The sequence below is a fragment of the Notamacropus eugenii genome, chromosome 2, assembly GCF_028372415.1.
Source record: "Notamacropus eugenii isolate mMacEug1 chromosome 2, mMacEug1.pri_v2, whole genome shotgun sequence".
NCBI lineage: Eukaryota > Metazoa > Chordata > Mammalia > Diprotodontia > Macropodidae > Notamacropus > Notamacropus eugenii.
Window position 1 is genome coordinate 130,970,529 of NC_092873.1, and position 26,203 is coordinate 130,996,731.

At 33.8% G+C, this 26,203-nt stretch overlaps 1 protein-coding gene across 1 annotated transcript in view; it reads right to left on the minus strand.

Annotated features, from left to right (window-relative positions):
• Window positions 1-26,203, minus strand: part of LOC140526378 (cubilin homolog) — an 82,851-nt gene that overhangs the window by 42,694 nt on the left and 13,954 nt on the right. The window lies entirely within an intron of this gene.

Here is a 26,203-nt window from a genome sequence, read left to right on the forward strand (position 1 = left end):
AAAAAATAATAGTCATTAATGACTGAATTTTTTAGCATACACTAGTACTATTCAATTGACTGAGTTTGGTTTTGACATTCAAACTACTCTGTGAAACAGTCTTAAAATGTAATATTATCATCTTTTGGCTGTACTAAATAGCTGGCATTTTGTATCTTTCTAAGTAAAGCAAACTTGTAAGAAGCGTAACATTAATGCTCCTTCTGTTTTAATAAAATGAAAGTTTAAAAAGGATATTTTTAATGAAAAATTACATTTGAGTGCAGATCTACAGGTTTTGATTTAGGATTTATATGTGCAAAAGTATTTGATTTAAGAAGGCAAAACTAGTGAGAATAAATGATTGAAATTTATCTATACTCAAATATCTGAGCATGCATTTTCAAAAATATACATAGAATGACATGTTAAAACATAGTTTCATAGTATCTCAGAATTTATCTAATTTAATCTGTACCATATCAAGAATCTCAAATAACGTTCATCCAGCTTCTCCTAAAGATGTCCAATGAGAAATAAAATAATACTCTAAGTTTTTCTATTTCATTTTATGGCAGGTCTAATATTCTCCTTTGCATCAATCTTAAATTATGCTGTCTTCAAATTTAACCGGCTGATCATTGTTCTGTCCTCTGATGCTGGGAAAAAAACAATACTAATTTCACTCCCATATTACAATTCTTCATGCAACCATGTGGAAATAGTGTTGATTTATAATCAGAAGAACTGCCTTCGAACTTCCCCACGTTCATCATGTAACCTTTGGTTCTCAGTTTCTTCATTAAATTAAGAGATTCAAACTCAAATATCCCTTCTGATTATACATCTATGATCTTTTAAGTTCACTCATCTTGTTTTCCAATTAAAATATTTCCAATTTCATAAATTATTTTTTATTCATCAAGGTTTTCCAAATTTTTACCATCTTGATTGTTCTCTTCTGAATATGAATGTACTTAGCACCATATTTTCTAGAACTGAATAAAATAGTCCAAATATGGTCTTCCTATTGAGGAAGATTATTATTCTTTGATATAACACAATATGACTCTCTTAATACATCCTGAAACAGCATTCACTTTTTAGATACTATATTGAAATGGGGAACTCCTATTGAGTTTCAGGTCCATTGACATCTCTAGATCTTTTTATTTTCATGCCTACTCTGGTATAATGGCAACACTTCTGCCTAATCTGTTCCTGTGAAATTGAGTTTCTGAACTCATGCTGAACTTTACATTTACTTCTATTACATTCAGTTTTACTACATTCAGTTCATTGTTCTAGCCAGTCACATATTTTGTGTGGAGATCCTCATTCTGTTATTCAGTGTTAGTTATTTCTCTAAAATGTGACAACTATTCCTTGTAAGACTGACTGGTTCATGGGCAGAGTGCTAGACTTGGAGTCAAGAAGATGGATTCAACTCTTGTCTCGGACAATTATTATCTTATGATACTCAGCAAGTCACTTAACTTCTATTAACTTCAGGTCCTTATCTATAAAAAAGATGGGTTGGATTGAAGCTCTTTAATTCCTTTCTGGATTGAAATCTGGGATTTTGTTAACTTTCTATGTCTTTGCTCAAACCACTGATAAAAACTCAATAGTAAAGGATAAAGAACAGATATCTGATACAATCTATTTGAAAAGTTGGCACCAACTCATTAAAATTATTATTTTATGAAATGACAAGGTGATCTAGGAAGACTTAAATGACCTGATGAAAACTGAAGTGAGCAGAACCAGATATAATGTTAGCAAAATGAGATCTTTCCCACCCATTAATAGGCCTTTTTGACCTGTTTTGAGCTCAGTCCCAGATGACTGCTATGATGGAGCCTGAGTCACATAGCATGGTGGGAGGAGCTTGCCAAATGGATAGAGCAGGAAGGATGGAGCAGGAAATGAGAGTGAGGCAGAGCTGAGGCAGAGCAGTTTGCATAAGTGAGAGAGGGAAGAATTTTGCCTAGGAGAGCTTGTTTGTAGGGAAGCCTAACAAAGGGAAGGCTTGGGGATATTGGTGCTCCATTTATTGATGATATGTAAAAACTTCTTTGTTACCACCGTGGAATTGACTTTCTGATAGCTGAATAATGTTTTTGGTTTTGCCTTTGAGGAAGAGAGCTGTTTATATTTTGTGAATTTACCCTGGAAACACGTATGCATATTCATAGCAACTACTATTTGTATTGCATTGGCCTTACACCAGAACACTTCACTTAGCAGTAACAATATTGAAACAATGATCAATACAATTATACAAGATAGTTCCAAAGGATTCATGATGAAAAATGCTATCTACCTCCAGCGAGAGAGAACTGATGAACTGAGTGCAGATTGAAGCGTATTTTTTTTTTTCATTTTTCTTCCTTTTTTTGTTTCATTACAAAAGTTGTTTGGTCATTTTTCAGTCATGTCTGACTCTTCATGATCCCATTAGGGGTTTGCTTGGTAAAGGTATTAGAGTGCAGGATGCTCTCAGAAAACCCTAGAAAGATTACTTGTGTTGAGCAAACCATTCTCAGCAATCCAATAATCCAAGATAACTTTGAAGGACTTTCTTTGATTATAGTTTCTTTTATAAAATGATTATTATGGATATATTTTGCGTGACTACACATGTATTACCTGTATTTATTTGCTTCCCTTCTCAATAGAGTGGAGAGGGAGGAAGGGAGAGAATTTGGAACTCAAAGGTTTTTGTTTTTTAATTATTATATTTATTTTTAGTTTTCAACATTCCTTTTTATAACATTTTGTGTTCTAAATTATCCCCCTCCCTCCTCCTCTTCTCCCCAAGATGGTATGCAATCTAATATAGGCTATACATGCATAATAATATTAAACATATTTCCACATTAATCATGCTGTGAAAGAAGAATCAGAAGAAAAGGGAAAAACCACAAGAATAAAAAAACAAACAAAAAAGAGAAACTAGCATGTTTCAATCTGCATTTAGACTCATAGCTCTTTCTCTGGGTGTGGATCCATCATGAATTTTATTGGAATTGTCTTAGATCATTGCATTGCTGGAAGAGCTAAGCCCATCACAGCTCTCCATCACATTTCATTGCTGTTACTATGTACAATGTTCTCCTGGGTCTGCTCACTTCGCTCAGCATTGGTTCATGTAAGTCTTTCCAGGTTTTTCTGAAATTCATCTGATCATCATTTCTCATGGAACAATAAAATTCCATTAAATTCCTGTATCACAACTTGTTTACTCCTTCCTCAATTAATGGGCATCCCCTCAAATTCCAATTCATTACCGTCACAGAAAAAAATGCAATAAATATTTCTGTACATGTGGGTTCTTTAGACATTTTTATGATCTCTTTGGCATGCAGACATAGTAGTGCTATTGCTGAGCATTCATAGTTTTATAGCTCTTTGGACATAGTTCCAAATTGCTCTCTAGAATGGTTGGATCAGTTCACAACTCCAACAACAATGCATTAGTGTTCTAATTTTTCCATGTCATCTCCAACATTTATCATTTTCCTGTCTTGTCATATTAGTCAATCTGGTAGGTGTGATGTGTTACCTCAGAGGAGTTTTAATTTGCATTTCTCTAATCAATAGTGAGTTAGAACATTTTTATCATATGATTATAGATAGTGTTACTTTATTCATCTGAAAACTGACTATTCATATCCTTTGACCATTTATCAATTGGGGAATGACTTGCATTCTTATAAATTTGACTCAATTCCCTAAATATTTGAGAAATGAGGTCTTTATCAGAACACTGGCTATAAAATTTGTTTCCCAGCTTCCTATTTTCCTTCTAATCTTGGTTGCATCCATTTTGTTTGTGCAGAAAGATTTTAAGTTAATGTAATCAAAGTTATCCATTTTGCATTTCATAATGTTCTCTGTCTTTTATTTGATCTTAAATTTTTCCCTTCTTCATAGATCTGAGAGTTAATCTAGTCATTGCTCTCCTAATTTGTTTATAGTCTCACCCTTTATGTCTATATCATGTACCCTTCAACCTTACCTTGATATATGGTATGAGAAGTAGGCTTATGCCTAGTTTCTGCCACACCATTCTCCAGTTTTCCCAACAGTTTTTGCTAAATAATTTTGTTAAATAATAAAACAAATAAATAGATTTAAACAATAAATAAATAACATTCAAAGGTTGAATGTTAAATGAGTATTAAAACTTGTTTCTATGTGTAACTGGGGAAAATAAAACACTAGATGAAAAACATTAATCAAAAAAAGATACTAAGATGTTTTGCCATTTCTTTCTTGAGTTCATTCTATAGAGGAGGAAACAGGCTTAAGTGACTTGCTCAGTGTCACACAGCTAGCAAGTGTCTGAAGCCACACTCAAGAGGATGAATCTTCTTGACTCCAGGCCTGACATCCCATCCACTCATCCTCCTAGGTGTCCCCCTTTGTAATATAACTAATGTAGAATTCTGTTTTGTATATATTCAAATGGATAATGGGTATCATATGGCTTACGCTCTCATTGGATAGAGAGGAGCTAGAGGGAGGGAGAGAATTTGGAACTTAAAAAATTTTTAAAATGTTTAAAATATACTACTTAACCAAAAAGCAAAAATATTATTTGACTCTAATTATTTAATAGTTCATATCTATGTAACAACTATCATTTAGCTTGCTTCTTTCCATCTTGTCCACAAAGGTAGTATAAGTAAATTTTATCAGACACTTTCTTGAAATTTAGTCATGCTATTTCTATAGGCCAACCCCGGTTGCCTTCTGTCAGAACAGGAAATGAAGTTGGAATGATTGATTTATGATGACACATCATTAGTTTGAATATTTATTTATTTAGGTTAGTCACTAAATATGTATTAATTGCCGACCACATGCCAGACACTTCACACATACACACACACGCATGCACGCACATGCAAAAGGTTCCTTTGATTCTCACAAAAACCTGGTAAAGTGGATACTATTATCATTTTCATTTTACTGGTGAGGAAGAAACTGAGGCAAACAGTTTAAGTGACTTGCTTAGGGTCACATAGCCACTAAATGTCTGAAAATGAATTTAGACTCAAGTCTTTTCACTCTTGAGGCAGCTAGCTGGCACAGTAGAGAGCCAGGGCTGGAGTCAGGAAATTCAAATCCAGCCTCAGACACTTATTTACTAGCTATATAAACCTGGACAAGTCACTTAAACCTGTTTGCCTCTATTTCCTCATTTGTAAAATGAGCTGGAGAGAGAAACAGTAAACCACTCAAGTATCATTGTCAAGGAAACCCCAAATGGGGTCACAAAGAGTCAGACATAACTAATGAAATGAACAAGAACAACTTCTCACTCCTGGTCCACAGCATTCTACTTACCAGCCTTTTGATGATTTTGCTATGGTAAGTGAGTGGGCTAGAGGAATAGAGAGGAACTGAGATTAAGAAAAACAAATTTATGAGATAGTCCTTGCCATCAGGGAGTTTGCAATCTAGATGGGAAGAGAAAATTAAAATTGTGAAAAGATGAGAAGATAACTAAATAGCTAGTAAGTGATGGATCTTGCATACATAACCTAGTCTTTATATTCTCATTCCAATATTCTCTTTTAGTAACCAGACTATAATAGGAAATAAGAATGGAAAGGTAGGTTTCAGTCAATTTATGAAGACTAAGTGATAGACTGAAAAAGTTGGAATTTTTTCTGTTACAACAATATAAAATATTTATTTACATAGTTTTAAAAGGTTTACAATGCATTTTACTCATACCCACCCTGTAAGATAAGAAGATAAGTAGTACAAATATTATTATGCTCATTTTACAAATTGGGTAATCAAGGTTTATATAGATCAAACTAAATTCCTATGGACACAAAGAGGATAACAGTGTTAAAAGTCAAAGTCCACCCCTCATTTTACAGAATACATGATCTCTCCAAATTGACATAGGTAGTAAGTTTTGAAAGATGAATTTGAACTTAGTCCCTTGTATTTCAGAGCCTGTGGTCTTTCAATATTGCTACTTCACCCCAAACCAGGTTGCCTTAAATAATACAATTGGAGTAACATTTTAGGAATATTAATCTTAAACTTTCCTTCATGAATGAAACCAGAGGTACAAACCAAAAAATGAGATGAACCATATTAGAACATATAACATGAAAAGAAAAGGAGGAAGTCTGTGTTCAGAGAGAAAAGATATTATAGTAGTCTAGCCATGAAATGTTAAGAAGTAAGAACTAGAATCTGTAAACTTAAAATAAAAGTTTTATAACTCTATTTCAGTAGAATTTCTTCCATTTGTAATCCTGTGTATTTTATTTTAAGTATTTTTTTCTGAGGAGTAAATAGATTTCTCCTGTCAATGAGGTACATGATGAAAATGAAAGTTAAAAAATCTTGTGTTAGAATGAAAGGAAGATTAGCATGTGTGAGGAATATTTCAAAATTGTGTAAATGTGTGTGGCAAGGCAGAGAGATAAGAGGATAAGTTAATTTAGTTTTTTTTTTTTTTTTTTTTTTTTAATAAGCACCAACTGTAAGTAAGACATGTCCCTGGGACCAAAAGACAAAAATAAAACAATCTTTTCTCTCCAGGCACTTACCTTCTCCTGCAAGGTTACAATATATTGGAAAATAAGTATAAAACAAAGGAAAAGAAAGAGGCAGATTAAATTAACAATTGGGAGGGACAGGGAAGTCTTCATAGAAGGGGCAATTGAAATGAGCCTTGAAGTTAGATAAGTGTTCTGAGAGTCAAACAGAAAAAATGGTTGATTGGAATTCCAGATCCAGCAGGCACAATCAAATATCTGAAGATGGGTGATTTACTATCAAGTTTTAGAAAAGGCCATTTTGATGGAATTTAAGTACACAAAGAGGAATAAAATGAAATAAAGTTATTAAATGCCAAGAGGTAGAGTTTTTATTTTCTTCTATAGGCTTTCCTTCTATATGATAAAAAGTAGTAGAGTGACCTCTTTATCCCTACATTTTAGAAAATTTTTTGGCAGCTATATAAAGATGTCTTGGAAAGAGAAGAGATTGACAGCAAGGAGAAAAATTAAGAAGCTATTACAGTTATATAGGCTAGATTTAATGAACTAGTGTAATGACCAAAGGCATAAAGGGAAGAATTCAAATGAGGCTCTGAAGGCAAAATCCACAAGGCATGACAACTGATTGAATATGGAAAGAAAGATGGGAGAGAAATGACTCCAATGTTACAAAGCTGAGACTCTAAATGGTTAGTAGAATCCACTATAAGGTCTATGAGTTCAGAAACCATTTTGTTTCTTCTTTTTGTATAATTAGCACTCAGTTCCCTGTGTGGAACATTTTTTGGGGGTCAAATCTGTGATTTAATTAGCATGCAAAAATCCTAGATCCATAAAGATTCGAACTTGTTCTACAACTTACAGTCTTAGAGAGTTGCCTGAGGAACTGAGAAATTAAATGATTTTATTATTAGTTAAATAATTAAACTGAAAAAGGATGACAGGAGTTTGTAAAGAGGATACAGAGTAGATTTAGGATGAATTATGCAAAGATGATGTGTAAGGAGAAAAATTTTATCAGAAAGAGGAGTTTCAAAGTCAAAGTTACAGAGGTGGTGAAGTGATTGGTAAGGATAAGGGTGAGGAGATGGTCATTCCTAAAGATGTATGACTGAGATGAAGTGAAATTACATGTTACTAGACTTTAGGAGTCATATGGGGTAAAAGGCTGTGGTGTTTGAAGGCACATTAATGTATATATTGAAATCTCCAGGTCCTCTGTTCCAAGTAATAACAAGGATTCAATTGAGAAGTTTATGATACATGTTCTAAAGATATTGAAAAAAGAGAGTGACCCAGAAACTAAGAGAAGATTGCAATAAGGTGATTGAAATTTCTCAAATAAAAAGGTTTTGAATTTGGGGTATAGGGTGTAGTAAGGCAGGGATCTGGATGTGGCGGTAAGAAACAAGAAATATGTCAGCTCCTTTCTCAGACCAATCTGTCCAGAGATGAGAGAAAAGGTAAAATCAGAGCTAGAGGGAGAAACTGAAGATCTAGCTTCATCTAGAGTAAATTTTCATACTAGTTTAGTTTCATACTAAAGAAAAACTAGGGTAAGGGGAAGTTTGCTAATAACAAGCCAGAGGTATCAAGAGGAAAGAGAGGTCTGCATTCAAATTCTGCCTTGGATACTAATGAGTCAAAAAGCATAATCATTTTAGAAGGTTGTACAAGGAAGAGGTGTTAGAAAATGTTGAAAAGAATGTCTTGGGATCTAATAAATACGGATTGCCTTGTAACATCTATCTGTATTTCTCTTGGTTGCTACTTTCATGCTTGTTTTAGTCTATGATGAGTTGGTCATTTAGGAATAACTCATAGAAATTAATTGAAGCTGCTTTGATTCCTATAGCGTATAGTCAAGACTAATTATACATGGAGCACTGAGGTAGGTCCTGGGGGACAAAGCAAGCAGAGACAAAAACGTAGTCTTGGGCCTCATTGATTTACCATATTGTAGGGGAATAACATGTAAACACAAATGTCTTTTGTAGGTAGCATCATGGCAGGTGACATTGCACAGCCCTTTATCACTCAAATCAAATTTATTTGCAAGTTATGTCATGATCTCCCTGATGTCATAGTCTTCTTTGAGAATGAAGGACAAACCAACACATTATAAAGTGCATTTAGAATGTTACAAAACAAAGAGCTCACAATAGCATGAGGGAGAAATCCTTAATGACTTGGAGAATGGGGAAAAGCTTCTTGGAAGTCTTTAGTTATGATTTCAGTAAAGTTGGTGTCTGCCTGAATATTTCTGTACACAAAACATGAATACATGCTATCAGGAGCAAACAAACAACTTAGAGTAGTTATGAGAACGTCACCTGAACTGTGAATTTCCCAATAGTATAAGACTAAATGAAATGATTTAAATCAATCTTTTGTCCTGTATCAGCTATCCAACAGTTACCGGAATGGAAGAACAGACAAGAATAGTTTTAGTTCTCGTAGTTGAAAGGCCTAAGGCCTTGAGTGCTTACCATAGTTTAGGGCCCATTTGAGAGGAATAGTTTGACTATAGCAATTTTTGGGGGGAAAGTATTTTAAAGATATATGTTTTGACCCAGAAAGTTAAAAGAGACATGAAAATGAAAGATAGATTTATGACTCACCTGGAGTTTCTGAACTAATCATTCTTACAGAATTCCCTGATCTGTATTTCTAATTCACTTTTGCCTGTAACATGCAATTGGCATTTCATCATAAAATGCCTCATGACATCATTATTATTATTTAATTTCTGTATTTTTTTTAACTTCTTATCTATATTTGACTTGTTGTTCTTGCCTCTCAAGTAGATTGTGAATTCCTTGAAGAGGGGCCTCACCTACTAAACTCCTTTGGATCACCCCAAACTATGCATGTGCTAGTTGCTCAATAAATATTGGTTGAATAAATGACTATGAGATTGAATCATGATAGGAATAAGCAGCAATGCATGAAGCTTATGGATAGATTCCTGCAAAATACAAGTATAATACTGTATTTTAAAACTAGAATTTTTAAGGTATATCTTAATCCTAGAGAATAAATTACTGAGGAAGAGCAAGTCAAAATTACGTAGGATAATTAACAAATTTATAGATCCAGAGCTAGAAGGAACCTCAGAAGCCATCTAATCCAAGGTCTTCATTTTAGAGATAAAGAAATTATAGTCAACAGTGATTAAATGAATTTATCAAGATCACGAGGGGAAAAAAAAGGAGGCATTGGTGAAAGAAGAGAAAATGGCAGGATCAAAGGTCAAACAACGTAGCTGAAAATGTGTTAAAAATGAGTTTAAATACTACTCCTGTTATTTGCACACTATTTGACCTTGAATAACTCAATTAATCTCCCTGAGCCTCAGTTTTTTATAACTGTGATATGAGAGAGGTCAAATATGAAGTTATTAGGCTCCTTATATCTCTCATATATAATTTTTTGACTGTGCAAATCATAGGAAGATCCGATTAAAACAACCACAGGAAATGGAAAATTGAAGCCTAATGTTACCTCAGACAATAGGTACAACTTCTACCAAATGGGAAAAGATGGAAAACACTAAACAAAAGTGGTAAGACGGATAGTGGGTTCAAGTATTCTTCAGGATATTTCTATTGAAAACTTGGAGGTGAAAAGTAGCTTGAATTATCATCATGGAGATGAACTAGAAAAGTTAACCATTTGTATAAAAAGGGCAGAGAAATGATGGACAGCCTGAATGAATTCTGCACTATGCTTTATTATCCACACAAAATAAGAAGCAGAGAAAGACCTTGCACACATTGATTAGTTTCTCTGGAGGATTTATCAAAATCCTTGATAAGAGTCATACTAGATGAGAAGGTTTGAAGGGTTGTAAACCTGTACTGGTGAAGAGAGTGACCCCACTGACTGGGATCATCATACTTTATACTTCATAGTGTAGAACTGAGGTCATTCCTATTGAGATATCACAAAATTCTAGGAAATTAGGTCAATATATACAAATAATCTTTTTGGGGAAGGAGTAAACACAATTAGACATTCTGCCAGCAATATATTTTTTCTCAATTTATATAGAAGCCCAATTGTCTCTAAGATAGAAATTCTTAGTTTTTTTTGAGAATAAAATATATATATAGGGAGCATCTCCTGCTTCTTCATGCCTGATTCCTGTACATACTCTCTGTTATGACGATATACATATGTGAAGGACATTGTGCCCTATGCTTATCGGAGGAATGTTCCATTGCAAATATTTATTATATCTTATTAAATGCCTCTGATTTTAACTGTTTCTAGACTGAAAAAGTAGACATATTGGTGAGGGTTGATGAGCAGTTGTTTTGAGTGAAAGTGAATCTAGAGAGAACATTGTAAGTGGGGCAACTATAGTAAGAACCCCACACTGAGGAGTTCCTTTTTTGGGGGGGGGTGCCACAGGAGCTTCATATGAAAGCAATTATAGTAATTGTGATAACCTCTAGAGAATGTCCAGCTATAGGAAGATGGAATTTTGCTACAAACCCTGAAACCTAATATTTTATTATCCTAAGGGCAGTTGCTGAGAAATTGCAGAGTTTAACTGTGTGAATACAAAAAATATTATAATTTCACTATGATAAGACTAAAAATAGTAAATCAGGCAAACAGTAGGAAAATAAAAAGGAAAATAGATTTGGAGTCAAAGGACCCATGTTCAAATCCCACTTCTGCTATATACTGTATGTATGATTTTGTACAAGATACTTAACTATTCCCTAAGTTTCAGTTTATTCACCTATAATATGAGGGAGTTATATTAGATGATCTCTAACATCCTTTCTAGTTCTTACAAAAGCATTTGAAATCCAAGGATTCCAAAAAATTCTATAATTATGAAAAGTAAATCTATGGAGGGAGAGAGAGACAGAGAGACAGAGAGACAGACAGAGAGAGAGAGAGACATCCTAATCTTCTCTTTTCCTTTTCTTCTTGTCATGGTTCTGAACTGGGATTTTATCCCTGTGAGGAATTCATGGAAATGGAATAACTCCCCTCAGATGAGACATCTTCTGTGTGATTCCACGTATTAAGAAGTTGCCTTGGGGCACCTTTGGTTCAATGTATTGCCTATGGTCACACAGTATGCTCAGAGGCAGGATTTGAACTAAGTTCTTTCTGATTGCAAGGCTAGACCTTTATTCAATAGCTCATGGGGCAATTTGTTTCCCTCTAGTAGATAGAAACTAAAACAGCCAATAAAATTGCATTTAGTCCAGATAGTTTTAGAATAAGTCTGTCTTGGTAACAAAGATAACTCTTGGTTAACAAATCCTACGCCAAAATCATGGAGCTTCTGCCTAACTACTTCTTAGGCTTTCCTATGGCATTAGCATAATTAAATTCATTAGCATAATTAAAGTCTTTTATTAAGAAATATTTGTGAAATTAGTCTGAAAATTTTAGCCTTGCTAGCTTTCAAATTCATATCTTCAATCTTACGTTCTCTATGGTACCGTATGTTTTGTGTGAGTGGTTCCCATTATCTAGGTCATTTGTCTACATGTATGTATTTGTATACATGAGCCAATGCCTTTAAAATTCTCTAGTTTCTACATCCCTTGATTTCATTTCTGAAAAAGAATCTCATGAGTGATTCGTAATCATGAGAACTGCATAACGAACCAAGCATAAGAGAGTGTATAGGTGAATAAACATCTCTCAGATGTTTCTTATATAATCCTAATTCATCAAATAAATATTCTTATTTTGTTAGACTTGTAAAACTCTCATTTTTTTTTTTTTGTGCTCCTGGTACTATAAAGTTATGTTTGATTCTGTGGTAGACGTTAACTTATTTAGCTTCCCAAGTACCTACTTCTCAAATCCCTCAACTTTTTCTCCTTGCCTCAATTTCTGGGGCTAGCTTCTAGCTGAGCAGCTAGGAGGAGCTACAGCTCCATGGTTAAATAGCAATCTACAATGGGAGAACTTCAGCAAGGAAGACTGTTCAGAAATAGCTACGGAATGCCTAGAATTTAAGGAATCAGAGTTTTACTTCACTTCTAGGTCTTAGCAATTATATATTCTATTCATGATACAAATTCCATAGTTAGTACAAGATGATTAACATCATGTAATTAAAAACATTTTGCTATGCTTTTTTGATCGGCCCTTATTTCTGCTGCATTGATCCAATACAATGATATTGAATTAATTTTTGCTTGAGCAGTTTGGTAGAAATACAATGAAAACCTATTATTTTATTGTGAAAAAGTAGATTGGATACATAAATTTCATTAAGCATTAGATAATTACCAATCCCCAATATTTTCTAATGAACTAGCTTGTTATACAAAACTTGTGGCTTTTAAAATTTCAGTATGACAAAGATATAAAATATGGTCACATTTGACTTTCTAAGAATAATATCTAGATTTTATACAGCATGCTAAGGTTTGCAAAGGGCTTTATAAACATTAACTCATTTGATTCTCACAACAATTCTATGAGGTAGGTGCTATTATTGTTACATTTGTCTGATGAGGAAACTAAGGCAGACAGAGGCAAATGACTCCCCTTTTTTATTATTTCTAATTTATTCTTTACATATCTTGTTTGCTCATAGGCTAATGTCTCTCTCATTCAACTGTGAGCTGTTTGAGAGAAGGAACTGTCTTTTGTCTTTCATTGTATCCCTAGTGCCTATATAGGACAGAGCTGGGATTCGAATTCGAGTCTTCTGACCCCAATTCCAGCACTCTTTCCATTGCAATCATATTGATCTGATCAGCCATAGTCAGACGCACTGAAATTTCACTTTACAATGGTGATGTCATTTTGGTCCTCTTCCAAGACAAAGGACAACAACCAAACAACCAATATATATGGACTATATAATGGACTGACTTGCCTAGGATCAACACTAATGGTAAACACTTTCAATCATATTTTAACTCAGGTCTTTCTGACTCTGGGTCCAACTCCCTACTCCCCAAGTCCATGGCTACTGCTCTACATTGCCCTTAAACATATTAATGTTTATTCATAGTGAAAATTTAAAAGAGAAATCTAATCAAAACAGAACAAGCATTTTTATAATATATTCATTAAAAGAAAAGTAGTATTATTGAATACATATTTTCCTCTTGGAAAATAACATTCAGTCTACCAGGGTTTGTGAGAGCTTACATAGCTACATAGCTCTCACTGTGTAGAAACAGGAACACACACACTCAAACAGTCACACATACACATACATTCAGAAAACACTCATCATGCCCAAGATCTAGTGTACCAAAGTGCTCAATCACATATTAGGATATAAATTTGAAAAAAGAAAAAACAAGGTTTATGTTCTCTTACCAGATGTACAGCAGGATGGGCAAATAATTTGGAAGATAAAAATAAAGGGGAAAAGAATTTAACAACTGAAAGCATAAGACAAAATCTTTTTGGTTTTTACTTTAGAGAAAAATGGAGCCCTGGGTGGGGGGAAATATTTTGAAGTTTGGGATAAAAAAATTCACAGGAAACTAGAATTTTTTTCCAAGCTTAAATAAGCTTGTAATCTGAAGGACTCTTGGTGGAAAGGGGTCAACTTTATCTTTTCTTTCTATCAGAGCCTCTAAATTGCTGAGATTGAGAAAAGAATCTGTACAACACCATATACATCCATCTGTTGTCGCTTGACCTTCGTCACTCTCAGATTACTATCTTCCTAAATTCAACTTTATGTCTGTGAGCCACAAAATTACTCCATGAGAGTGTAATACCATGTAATAGTCTATATGGATTACTTTCCAGTAATAATAGTAACAACTGTTAGACTGTGCATACAGAGATCACGTTTTCATTGCTCTGTGTATGTGTTTTGGTTAAATAATAAGGGTCACTGTTGCGCATGAACAAGCATATTAAGAAAGAAACATAGAAACAAACAACTGGAAGATTATTGGTCCCAAAGCCCTTCATTTTACAAATGAGTGAAATTATTTACCCAAGTCCACATAGTGGACAAATGCAAAAACAGGAGAAAAATCTATTCTTCTGACTCTTAATCTAAAGATCTTCCTTCTATATTTCACTGTTATTTTCTATGTTAAGGGAATTATTTAAACCAAAGTAGAAGTTATGCAGAATCCATTAATTTTCTTTACAGTTGTTCATTCAAACTTTCAAAAAAATGACTAGTTATAAACAGCATTTCATGCTTTGGATATAACCATGAATGTCTTCCTCTAAGCAATAGTAGTCGTATGTTCCTATATTATACTAACAGTCAAATGTCTTCTGCTGAATCTTTCCCAATGCTACCCATGTATAAACATAAATTAGCCTAAAGTAAATGAGTTGTCAACTTCTCAAACTGCATTCATCTTTGATTTTTCCTTTCTCCAGGATTTTAAAAGAACCTTCTGTGTTGGAAGGGATTGAGAGATGGGTAGTGATGGAAAGATGTAACCTTTACTGTTCTTATTTCCTAAACATAAGGAACAACTTTAGTTAGTATCACGTCAATTTCACCCAATTTAATTTAGTGTCATGAGTCAAGGAGGCCTTTAACATTTTTTTTCACTCATTAAAAAAAATTACTATATTTTATAATTCACTCACTCAGATTAATTTGTCATCTATCTAATCTACTTCTTCTAAGACTATTTTATCTGCATTTTTAACATTCAAGCTTTTCAGTATTCAAACTTACTGAAACCATTTGATATTTACTTTAATGGAAGCTCCTTACAGTTTATGAATTTTATGCCATTTTAGCAAATTACACTCCTTGTTGAGATTTTATGATCCCACATATTTTCATTTCTTTCCTCATAGCATAATTCACATATCAATTAAAGTTTCTACTTTAAATTTCACATTAAGATGATTTAATTTGATGTGATATGTGCCATCTATGTCCCACAAACTGGGAATTTAATTGAAATTTCTAAGACATTTTTTTTCCTTAGGAACAAGAAAGTAGTTATTTGAAACTGATTGAGTGTTGAGCTTGGAATAATAGGACTAAATGCAAATTCTGACTCTACCATTTATGATTTATATGATCTTAGATAAGTTACTTAAATTCTCTAGACTTTAGTTTCTTCATCCTTAAAATGAAGAGTTGTACTAAGTCACCTCTCAGGTGACTTAGATCTGTGATCTAACTCTAGATCTGTGATCCTTTCATCAATGTTGTTATCACTGAATAGTCATAACTTGGGGGCAGCTAGGTGGCATAGTGGGTAGACTGCCAAGCTTAAAATCTGGAAGACCCATCTTCATGATTTTAAATCTGGTCTCAAACACTTACTGGACATGTGACTCTGAAAAAGTCATTTGTGTTTACCTCAGTTTACTCATCTGTAGAATGAGCGGAGAAAGAAATGGCAAACCACTCCAATGTCTTTGCCAAGAAAACCCCAAACTCAATGTCATCTTTGCATATGAAAAATAAATTATCCTTAAAAAATTTCTCCAGAATATTTTTTTAAGATGAGGAGTTCATTTATATATTTTTGAAACTCAAATAAACTTTGACAGTCATGCTGCAAAGAAATTTTAAAATCTGTTTTAACAGCTAGATGGCACAATGGATAGACCTCTGGGCTTATAGTCAAGAAGACCTGGGTCCAAATCCTGCCACAGTTACTTGCTGCGTGATGCTAGACAAGTTGTTCAAACTTTCACAGTTTAAATTTTCTTATCTATAAAATGAATGTTAATATCAGTGGCTCTAAAGGACTCTTCTAGATTTAAGTCTTCAATCCTAAGAGACGGCATTTTTGATGTTAATGTTATATGTTATTTATTAATTTAGAATGTTTACTGTGATTTTGTAATATACTTGTAGGACTATTTCATTGTTGATATGATCTTGATGAGAGGCTCCTATTAGCTTCCATTATTTCTAGGCATGGAGTCATAGAAAATAGGAAGAATAGATCACACAGATATAAAATATTTTCCTCATAAATATTACATGAAATATGTAATGAACATTATTTTATTCCCCTCCTTCAGATAAGAAAATGGCTTGCTCATGCTGTATGTATCAGAACCATAAATCAAATAGGTTTCTGATTCCAAGATTAGTACTCTTTCTATGGTTAATTTCAACATTTTCTTCTTACAAAAAGCAGAATCAATTTGAAAATTATTTACAGGTGATTACACTAACAAATATGGCTTTCCTTTGAATAGGATAATTCGTAATTTTATAGTAGAGTAAATACGCAATAGAAAACTAGTTATGGAATCAAGAAACATGGGTGTAAATTTCAATTCTGACAGTGACCTTGTGTAAGACACAGAATGTGTCTTATGAAATTCTTTGAAACTTGCATAAGAGTTGTAGATCTGTATTTGGTAAAGGGACTTTCTTCCCTGGAAATTCTCCAGATTAATGAAATCATAAATTCAGATCAATGATCATATTAATGCCTAAAGTATTATTTGATATTGCTAATAAACACACAACACAATTTGCTGCTGATTAAAACTGACATAAAAGAAAGCCTAGCCCTTTCCCTCCCATCCTTGCCTTGTCAAAATAAGAATAGAAGAGTGGAATGGCTAAATTATAATAGAGATCCAATGAGTTTTACCTGTTGAATATTTAATTAACATGATTTGAAAGATTATTTAAAATAAGAAGTCAGAATGTATGGTCTTAAACTATTCATAATTAAAAGGTCAAGTAAAAGAACCTAGGTTCTATTTACTAGAATGCAAATCCTTTGAGAGGAGGGACCTAGAATTAGCACAGTGCCTGACACATAGTAAGCACTTAATATACATATTGCTTATCTAAATTCTACCTTTGACTTCACCATGTGATCTTGAGAAAATAACTTAGCCTTCCCTGTCCTCAGTTTCCTCAATTGCAAAATGAGGCAGTTGGGCAAGATGGTCCTTCCCAATTCTTATCTACACTCTTTATCAATTCACTTTTTGGGGTACACAGATATGTAAGTGGTCATGATAGTAGTTGATCTGATTTCATCATGTTTTAAGACAACAGATCTGATTGGGATTGAATAAAACAATTAAAATAAAATCAGTGGGCTGAGTTTCTTATATGTTTTTGTGAGCATATTTTTTTTACTTTTCTTTTTTAATTTCACAAAGGAAAATATATTTTAGCTATGCAAACTGACAATTTTTAAAAATTTACTTTGGTAGTTGCTTATGCCTTGAGCAACAGTACAGGCAACATATATATATATATATATATATATATATATACATATATATATATATATATAATATATATATGTATGTATGTATATATATATTTTTTTGAAGAGATGGAAACTATTTTTACAGCCAAATCTTGGAATAATTCCTTTAAGGAAAGGATTTTCAATCAGATGCTTTGCTCAGAGATTGAAGAAATTTATTGTGATAGGTTGATGTTTTAAAAAAAAAAAATCATCAGATACAGGAGATAAAATTATGACAAATAGTTTATTTCCGATTCAGGGAAAGTAAAAAAAAAAAAAAAAGAACAGTAGTAGAGAACAGGTGTATGAGCAGAAGGATGAATGTCTCTAGTTGCACTGAACAAGAGAATATAGCTGATGTAAATTGCATTGACTGGGTAATAGTAAGTGGAACTAGTGAAGGGGAGAATGATAAATATTGAGAGTGCCACATTGTATCAGTGCATTAGTCCATCTAAGCTGAGATTCTTCCTATGGCAATGGCCAATATTTAATGCTCCAAAGGAAGATGAAAACTCTCATAATGTGCCTAGTCAATTTTTGCAGTGCTGCTTATCAGGTGAAAAATTCATGCCTGATTCTCATGTGTAATCATTGGACGCTGTGCTTTGTGCAGTTTAAAGAACAAGAAGATACTTTTTCTTTTGACCCAGCTGAGCTGCAAATGTTATTGACAGAAATAAAAAGAGCATTGATACAAAAAACATTGTTTCAGTGTTTTTATTTGACATTAAATGAAATGGGCATCTGCAACAGGAGGGACTCATGCAGATGTTGAATGTGCTGTTGAAAGCAGACATGTCAGAATATTCCAAAATTTCATTTTTCTCCTCCCATATCAACAGAATTTAATGCTTCTGGAAAACATGTTTTCATATATTTTTCCACTTATTCTTGTAACTGTATTTTAAATTCCTTCTCAGCTTCTTAAATGAGAATAGTTATACTTATTATACAATCCTCTATAACAGAACATATCTTATTGGTGTAGTTAGACCAAAGAACTTTTATGATCAAGTTTGACTCTCCTGAATAGAGTCTATTTCATCAAAGGAAGGTTTGAAAGAAAATGGCAAAGTGAAAAAGAAGAGGCAAAAATTCTGAAAGAGTGGTGTAATTAATGAGTACTAATTAATTAATGTAGTGTAATTAATGAGTATTTTTAATGAGTTTAATATAGAGCTTCAAACTTCGTAAAAAGCTTTAAAGTCAATTAAATTCAGTAAGCACTTATCAGGAGTTCCAGTGTCAGACACTGTGCTAGAAGCACTGAGTATTAAAGAAAATCAAGAGAGCTTCTGCCCTCAGGGAGCTTACATTCTTCTAGTGAGAAATATAACCTGGTTGGGAGTGGAGGAAGAAGCAATAACACCTGCAATCAGGAAAGGACACTTGAAGGAGATTGCCCTTGAGCTGACTTTTGAAGGAAACCAGGGTTCATCAAGAAATAATAAAGCCAAAAATGAAAAAAGAAAAGAAAATGTGAAATATCTCACAAAAAACTGACCTTGAACACAGATGAAAAAGAGATAATTAGCATATTAGTATTCCATCATAATCATATTCCCCAACTGATGAGCATCACTTGATTTCTAATTCTTTGCCACCACACACACACACACACACACACACACACACACACACACACACACACACACACACACACACAAACCTGCTATAAATATTTTTGTACGTATAGGTCCTTTCCTTTGATCTCTTTGGCATAAAGACTTAGTAATGGTATTGCAAGACCAAAGTATATGCACAGTTTTATAGCCCTTTGCCCAGACTGTTCTCCAGAATGATCTGACCAGTTGACTACCCCACTTATAATTCATTAATATTCCTATTTTCCCCTCAACTTCTCTAGAATTTGTAATTTCTGATAGGTGTGAAGTAATATTTGAGAGTTGTTTTAATTTGTCTTTCTCTAATCAATAGTTTCTCTACTCAAACAGTGGATGGCTGGTATGGTAGATGGACTGCCAGCCCTAGAATCAGCAGGACCTAAGTTCAAATCTAGCCTCAGATACTTACTAGCTATGTCACCTTGGGCAAATTACTTAACCCTGTTTGTCTCACTTTCCTCATCTGTAACTCATTTCTTCAATATGAAATTCATGTTAAAGTTGTACTACGGGGGTGGACAGCTGGGGGTGAGGTAGCACTGTCCTAAGCTTTAGGCTTTTGTATGCTGCTCTTGTCAGAGCCAGGTCTGGTGTTTCCAAGATGTTGTTATCTTATAAGTATATTCTGATGTTTAGTCAGGATTGACAAAAATAGACCTAATTAGAGGACATAATCAGGGAAACTCTGTTTGGCTAAAAGTTGTCATAGACAATAAAGTAACATACAGCATATCCCAGTAATATCCAACATTTTACAGCAGGGTTCTCTGATACAGACTTCTTTTCTCAAATATTTATAAACTGAGTTTTTAAAAATAGGCATCATTCCCCAATTGGTGGAATGAGAAAACAACAACTACTACTACCACAGAAAAGAACTCGAGTATAAAATCTACTTTTGTGGCAGGGAAGACCATAACATAAACTAAGAAAGAGACAAGAATATGAAAATAGTTACAAGTAAAGCCTCAAAGAAAAATTCTAGTAGGATCCAAGGTCAATGAAAATTATTGGAAGAGTAAAAGAGATGAGTGGTAGAGAAAAAATTAGGGAAAAAATGTGAGTGATGAAAGAAAATTATAAGAAGAAAATTAACAGCTTGGTAAAACACTAAAGAAAATAATATCTTAAAAAAAGCAGAATTGGTCTAATGGTAAAGAGGAGCAAAATTCACCAAAGAAAAGAAGTCCTTTAAAAGAAGAGGCGACCAGATGGAAAAAGTGGTACAAAATCTCACTGAAGAAAATAATTCCTTAAAAGTTAGAGTCCACTCTGGTTTTACAGACTTCTCCTGTGAATCTCCTAAGTTGTCTTAGGACAGATAAATATCTCCCTATGGCCTTTCATTTGACTCTGCTGCTCCAAAATTTGATTTCAGACATCATTTCAAAGTTGTTCTGAGGATATTGGGGGAAAAATATCAGATGGCTCCCTGGTTCCCAGGATATACTCCACCATCTTTGGAATTCAAATGAAAAAAAGTTAAAAATAAATGTATAGTAAATAAAAATAAAAGAATCCACAACTGACAGTACAAAAAATTAATTCAATATGTGACCTCAGATAACTCAAATTGCCATCATCAATTTTAGCTCTCAGATTCCACATTCATATAATCCCTTATCTTGATCTAGAAGACAGTTCAAAGTCTATCTAGGTCAGTTCACCCACCCCCAAATTAATGAAGGAGAAACTGAGGTCTAGTGAAGTTCAGTGGCTTTCTCAACCAGGTAATACCTATTGGGGACAGAATTTGAACCCAGGTGCTCTTTTCAGAGTAGATTAGGTACTTTCTCTAGTTACTGGCACATATTAGAAACATAATAAATGATAATTAATTAGTTCCCTAATACAACAATAATATGCATGTGTGCATGGACAGTCTCATACAATATGTAGCCTAAATCTGAGAAATACTAGATTCCTAAAGAAAAAGTCATTTTCTCATCTATTCCAATATGTCTAACACTTAACTAAAGAAAATATTTTAAATAGATTTAGGTTAAAATAAGAATTTTAGATCAGATTTTATTTTGACTAATAGTTGTTGGAAATGTCTTTTCTCTCAATGAACGCAACTTAAAGTATTTTGCCACAAAAATTCAGTGCCTTAAAATAGCAATGCAAGTAGAAGAAATAAAATTGAGTGGAGCTAAGGCAAGGAAAGAACACATGTTAATTTTTTTTAAACGATGCCAAAAGAATTTTGTTAAAACAAAATAGTTAAACTGCACATAAAACACATTTTTTTTTTCCTATTCCCCTTTCTCCCTCAAAATTGTGGACTCTTCTTTCATTTGAACTTTGTATAACACATTGAATCATAGATTTAGAACCAGAAGGGACATTAGAAGTAATCTAGTCAAATACCCTCATTTTACATATAGGGAAACATAGATTGTAAATTTGCCTAGTCACACATGTAGTAAGTATTGTAAGAAGAATTTGAACCCAGGTCCATTAATTTCAGAGTCAGGAATGTACCAGACTGACTTCTCATTTTCCTGACTCTAAGGTTGGTACTCTATCCAGTATATCAAGTTTCCTTTATTTTGAAAATTTAAAGCTAATAAAAATATATTTTAATTTATTAAAATAAAACTCAATGAATGATGATTATAGAGAAGTTGATTTATAATAATATGTAAGGTCTCTTAATAATGTTAACCATATAGCATTATTAGTCCATTTTCTAAGTCAGGATTTTAGTTTTCTAAGATGCATCGAAAATTAAGTGGTACCCTATTTAAAGGATACTAAATATATCCCTGATTAAGGTTTATCTATTTTTAATGTACTCTGAGTACAAATATAGTAATTTCACCATAGATTATAAGAAAAGAATACTATAGAAATTGACCTATTTTTCCTGTTACTTTTTCTCCCAATGAAATAGAAAATTATCTAAGAAAATGAATTTGGAGAGAATGGTTCCATCTGACATATAGAGAAAAGTAATCATGCCCAAAGTAGCTTAATTTTAAAGGCATTCACATCTTTTTTTTCTGAGGCAGGATTTCAAAATGAGGAAAATTCCAAAATAATGGGAAAAGTTTTTTTAAGGTTAATTTTTAAAAGGCAACAATAAAACATCAGTAACTACCAACCATATGCTTGCTTTCTCATCACTATGAAACCATTTTGAATGGTATATACACACAAACACACACACACACACACACACACACATATATATATATATATAGAGAGAGAGAGAGAGAGAGACAGAGAGAGAGAGAGAGACAGAGAGAGAGAGAGAGAGAGAGAGAGAGAGAGAGAGAGAGAGAGTTATATACAGTATAAGTGGAAATTAATTAATAAAGGGAAGGCACAGAAATTAAGAAGGTTTGTGAGGAAAGCTTCCTGCTGCCTCTGTGTATAAATTATGAAATTTGATTTGAATCTACACTGGTACACCCAGTGAGGGAGTCAGATGTGCTCAAGCACTGAAAGCTTCCTGGAGAGTGTGAGGCTCAGGAGGGGAAAGTGAGGCTGGTGACCTTGCGCAGCCCTCCCTCACTCAAAACACAGTCAAGTGCAAGTCATGTCATCATTTCTCTGACGTCATGGTCTTCTTCGAAAATGAAGGATGAACACCGACCTATGAGTAGACCAAGCTGCTTGAATGGGGACCCAGCTAGCTGGGTAACTCATCTCATTTGCTCCCTTCTGCCCCCTGTCTTCCTTCTCCTCTCCAAAGGAAGGTAAATTTGGATGGCCAGAGGATAAGCTCATCTAAAGGAGCAAGAAATATAGATTGCAGTGGAGAGGATGACAGTCCAGTTTAGGTTATGAGGGATGAGTGAAGAAGTCATGAAAATGTGATATGATTTAGCAGGGCAAAGTCACTCAATGAAACCTCTAGCTCTACCTTCACACCTGCCCCTTCAACTACTTTAGCAGAAGAGTCACTGATGGTTAGTATTCCATTTCCCTCTCACTATAATATTATTGTCCTAGCTTCACAGTTACTACTATATTTCCAATCTTGGAATGCTTGTGAAAATACATTATATTAGCCTAGAGAGATCATAAAATCTATTCAACTGTGTCCTATGACTACAAGATACTTTAGATGTAAGGTGGGCACATAGAAGAGTTGGGCTCTTTGAAGGAATCATTTTATACATAGCTTCTCCAGATGGTAAACTAGCTTTGCTGTCGGAAGGGGACACAAAGAGTTCACCTGCCATATTTGAACTGGAGAAATTTGGGAAGTTAGAATAAAAAAAAAAAGACTCAATAGTTACTTGTGCTGTTAGTGTTCAATATAGGGCTTCTTCCCCCATGGCATATTATTTATTCAGCACCTCTTAAATATTTAAAGACATAGAATTTTTCTTCTTCAATAGAAGGAATGTTAAATATCCCCAAAGTGCTGAGAGTTGGGATATTTTCATGATGCTGAGCATAAATATTCCTTTCTTTAATTTCATCTGTCTGATATAACTTTCTAATATTGATTTATGTTGATTAGAGATACACCAAAAGCCTTTTTGCATGATGATTCCAGGCTTTAAGATGATTCAGGGTTGTGATTATATTTTCACAGGAAAAGGTCTGTAGAATAACAATAAATATTTAACGGTGGCTGCCCAGAGTGCAATTAAAGTTTATTCACCTGTGTGAGTCTAACAGGATAATGGAGACCATCATTAACATCAATCAAAATAAAAATTGACGAGTTATTTAGAAATAGAAAGAAAACATTCATTCATTAGCATCATCAATTAATAGACATAGTTATTTAATCTCCCTTCTTTTAATCAATCAATACACATTCATTATGTACCAGACATTCTATTAGGGACTGAGGATGCAAAAAGAAAACAGCTCCTATCTTCCAAGAGCTTACTTTTGGGGAGGTTATGACACATGCACAAGTAAGTAAATACAAAACCAAATGTCTATTTCAAGGTCAAATATGCAAATAAACACAAAGCCAGCTAGGTGTTGCACTGGATAAAACCCTGGACATGAGGTTAGGAAGATCTGAGTTCAAATGTAGCCTCAGTCACTTTCTAATTGTTTGATCTTGGGCAAGTCACTTAAATTCTCCGTGATTGTGAAAGAAGAGAAAAGCTGAGAGAGGCAAGAAACATTATGAAAGTAGAACTGACCAAAAAATAATAACTTGGCAGTATATTGGATATGAAAATTTAAGGGGAAATAAAGAATTGAAGATGACTCAGTGGTTAAGAACCTGGATGCCTAGAAGAATGGTGTTGCTCTCAAGAGAAATAGGGAAATTAACAAAAAGGAAGCATTTGAAAGGAAAGATAATTATTTGTCAAACTTAGTTGCTTTTTTTGATATCTTTTGTGTATTAGTTTTTTTTTCTTTTTAAGGAAAAAATGAGTGTTATTCTCAAGACATGCCTCACTTAACCAAGTTCATTCTGACCTTCTCCTTCTTTATGTTCCATAGCATATGTTACCTGGCCCCTTGGTTGTAATGTCTTTTATTATTTTCTAACTATTTTGTGTGAAAATCTTGTCTCTTCAGCAGAATTATAAGGTAACTATTCAGAGACGAGTACAATCTCCACTTTCCTTTAAATTCCACAACATCTCACTCACTCTGAGACACAAAGGAGGTACTTGATGTATCTATTATGAAATCAAGCAATTCCTAAAACAACAGTACTCTTAACAGCTTTGGTTGGTTGAGATGTCAGAAAATTTGCAAGTCTTGTTAGGTAACAAACCAAAATTAACCTCTAATTTTAAAAAAAGCACCATTAAGCTAAACAGACTCAGATTATTTGTCTATATGTCTTGTTCTTTCCTCACCAATTAACATCTGTCACATAATGAACTTTCATTTCTATTTCTGTGAAGAGTTCACTTAGAGCATCATTAATTTTAATTTCATTTCTTAAAAAAAAATAAAACTTGCTCTATTTAGCTGTTCTGCTGTTATCATGTTTAAATATTCAAATTTTCCAAAGTAAATTGATGGTAAATATATAAAATAAACTGAACAAAACTCAACCAGAAAATATGACCCATTGATGTAACTAGTTTCTACCTACATGCTCAGTTCACACAAACATTAAGCATGCCATTTATTCTAAAACTTTTTATATAACCATTCCTGTTATTATTTCAAAGAAATGAATATTATCTGAGGCAAATAGATGTAGCAGTGGATACAGTGTTTCAGCTTCACCCTGCCGGTAATTAGTTGTATGACTTTATAAAAGACAAATCCTTAGAGTTCCATTTCCTTATTGATATGAAAAAAAATAAGCACTTTACAAACATGTGAGCTTCATATAAATACTATAATCATTCCCATCATACAGATGAAGAAACAAGCAGATCAGAGGTTAAGTGGTTTGTTCAAGGTCACCTAGCTAGTAAGCGTTAAGAGGTCAACTTTGAAATCAGGTGTGATTGACCAATGTTTTAGGACTTAGAAATTCAAAAGTCTTAAACCTAAAGTAACTTTTGGCTCCTTAGTACAGTGACTAGATAGCTAACACACTCCATAATGTCTATCTTGAGGCAGCTAGGTAGTCCAGTGGATAGAGGGTTGGACCTGGGGACAGAAAGACCAGAGTTCAAATCAGGCATCAGGCTTTCGCTAGCTTTGTGACCCTGGGCAAGTCACTTAGCCTCTACTTGCCTTAATCCTCTCAAGGAAATGACAAACCAGTCCAGTATCTTTGTCAAGAAAACCCCATATAAGGTCACAAAGAGTTGGGCATGATGGAACAGCAACGAAAAATTCATATCTTCCTTATTTCTGTTGAGGCCAACACCACCCTTCCAGTAGGGTCTGTGCTTCAAAATCAACCTCAACTCCTCATTCTCCTATGCTCCCCTATCCCACCAACTGTAACATGCCACTAAGGCACTATTGTTCCCAAGCTAGG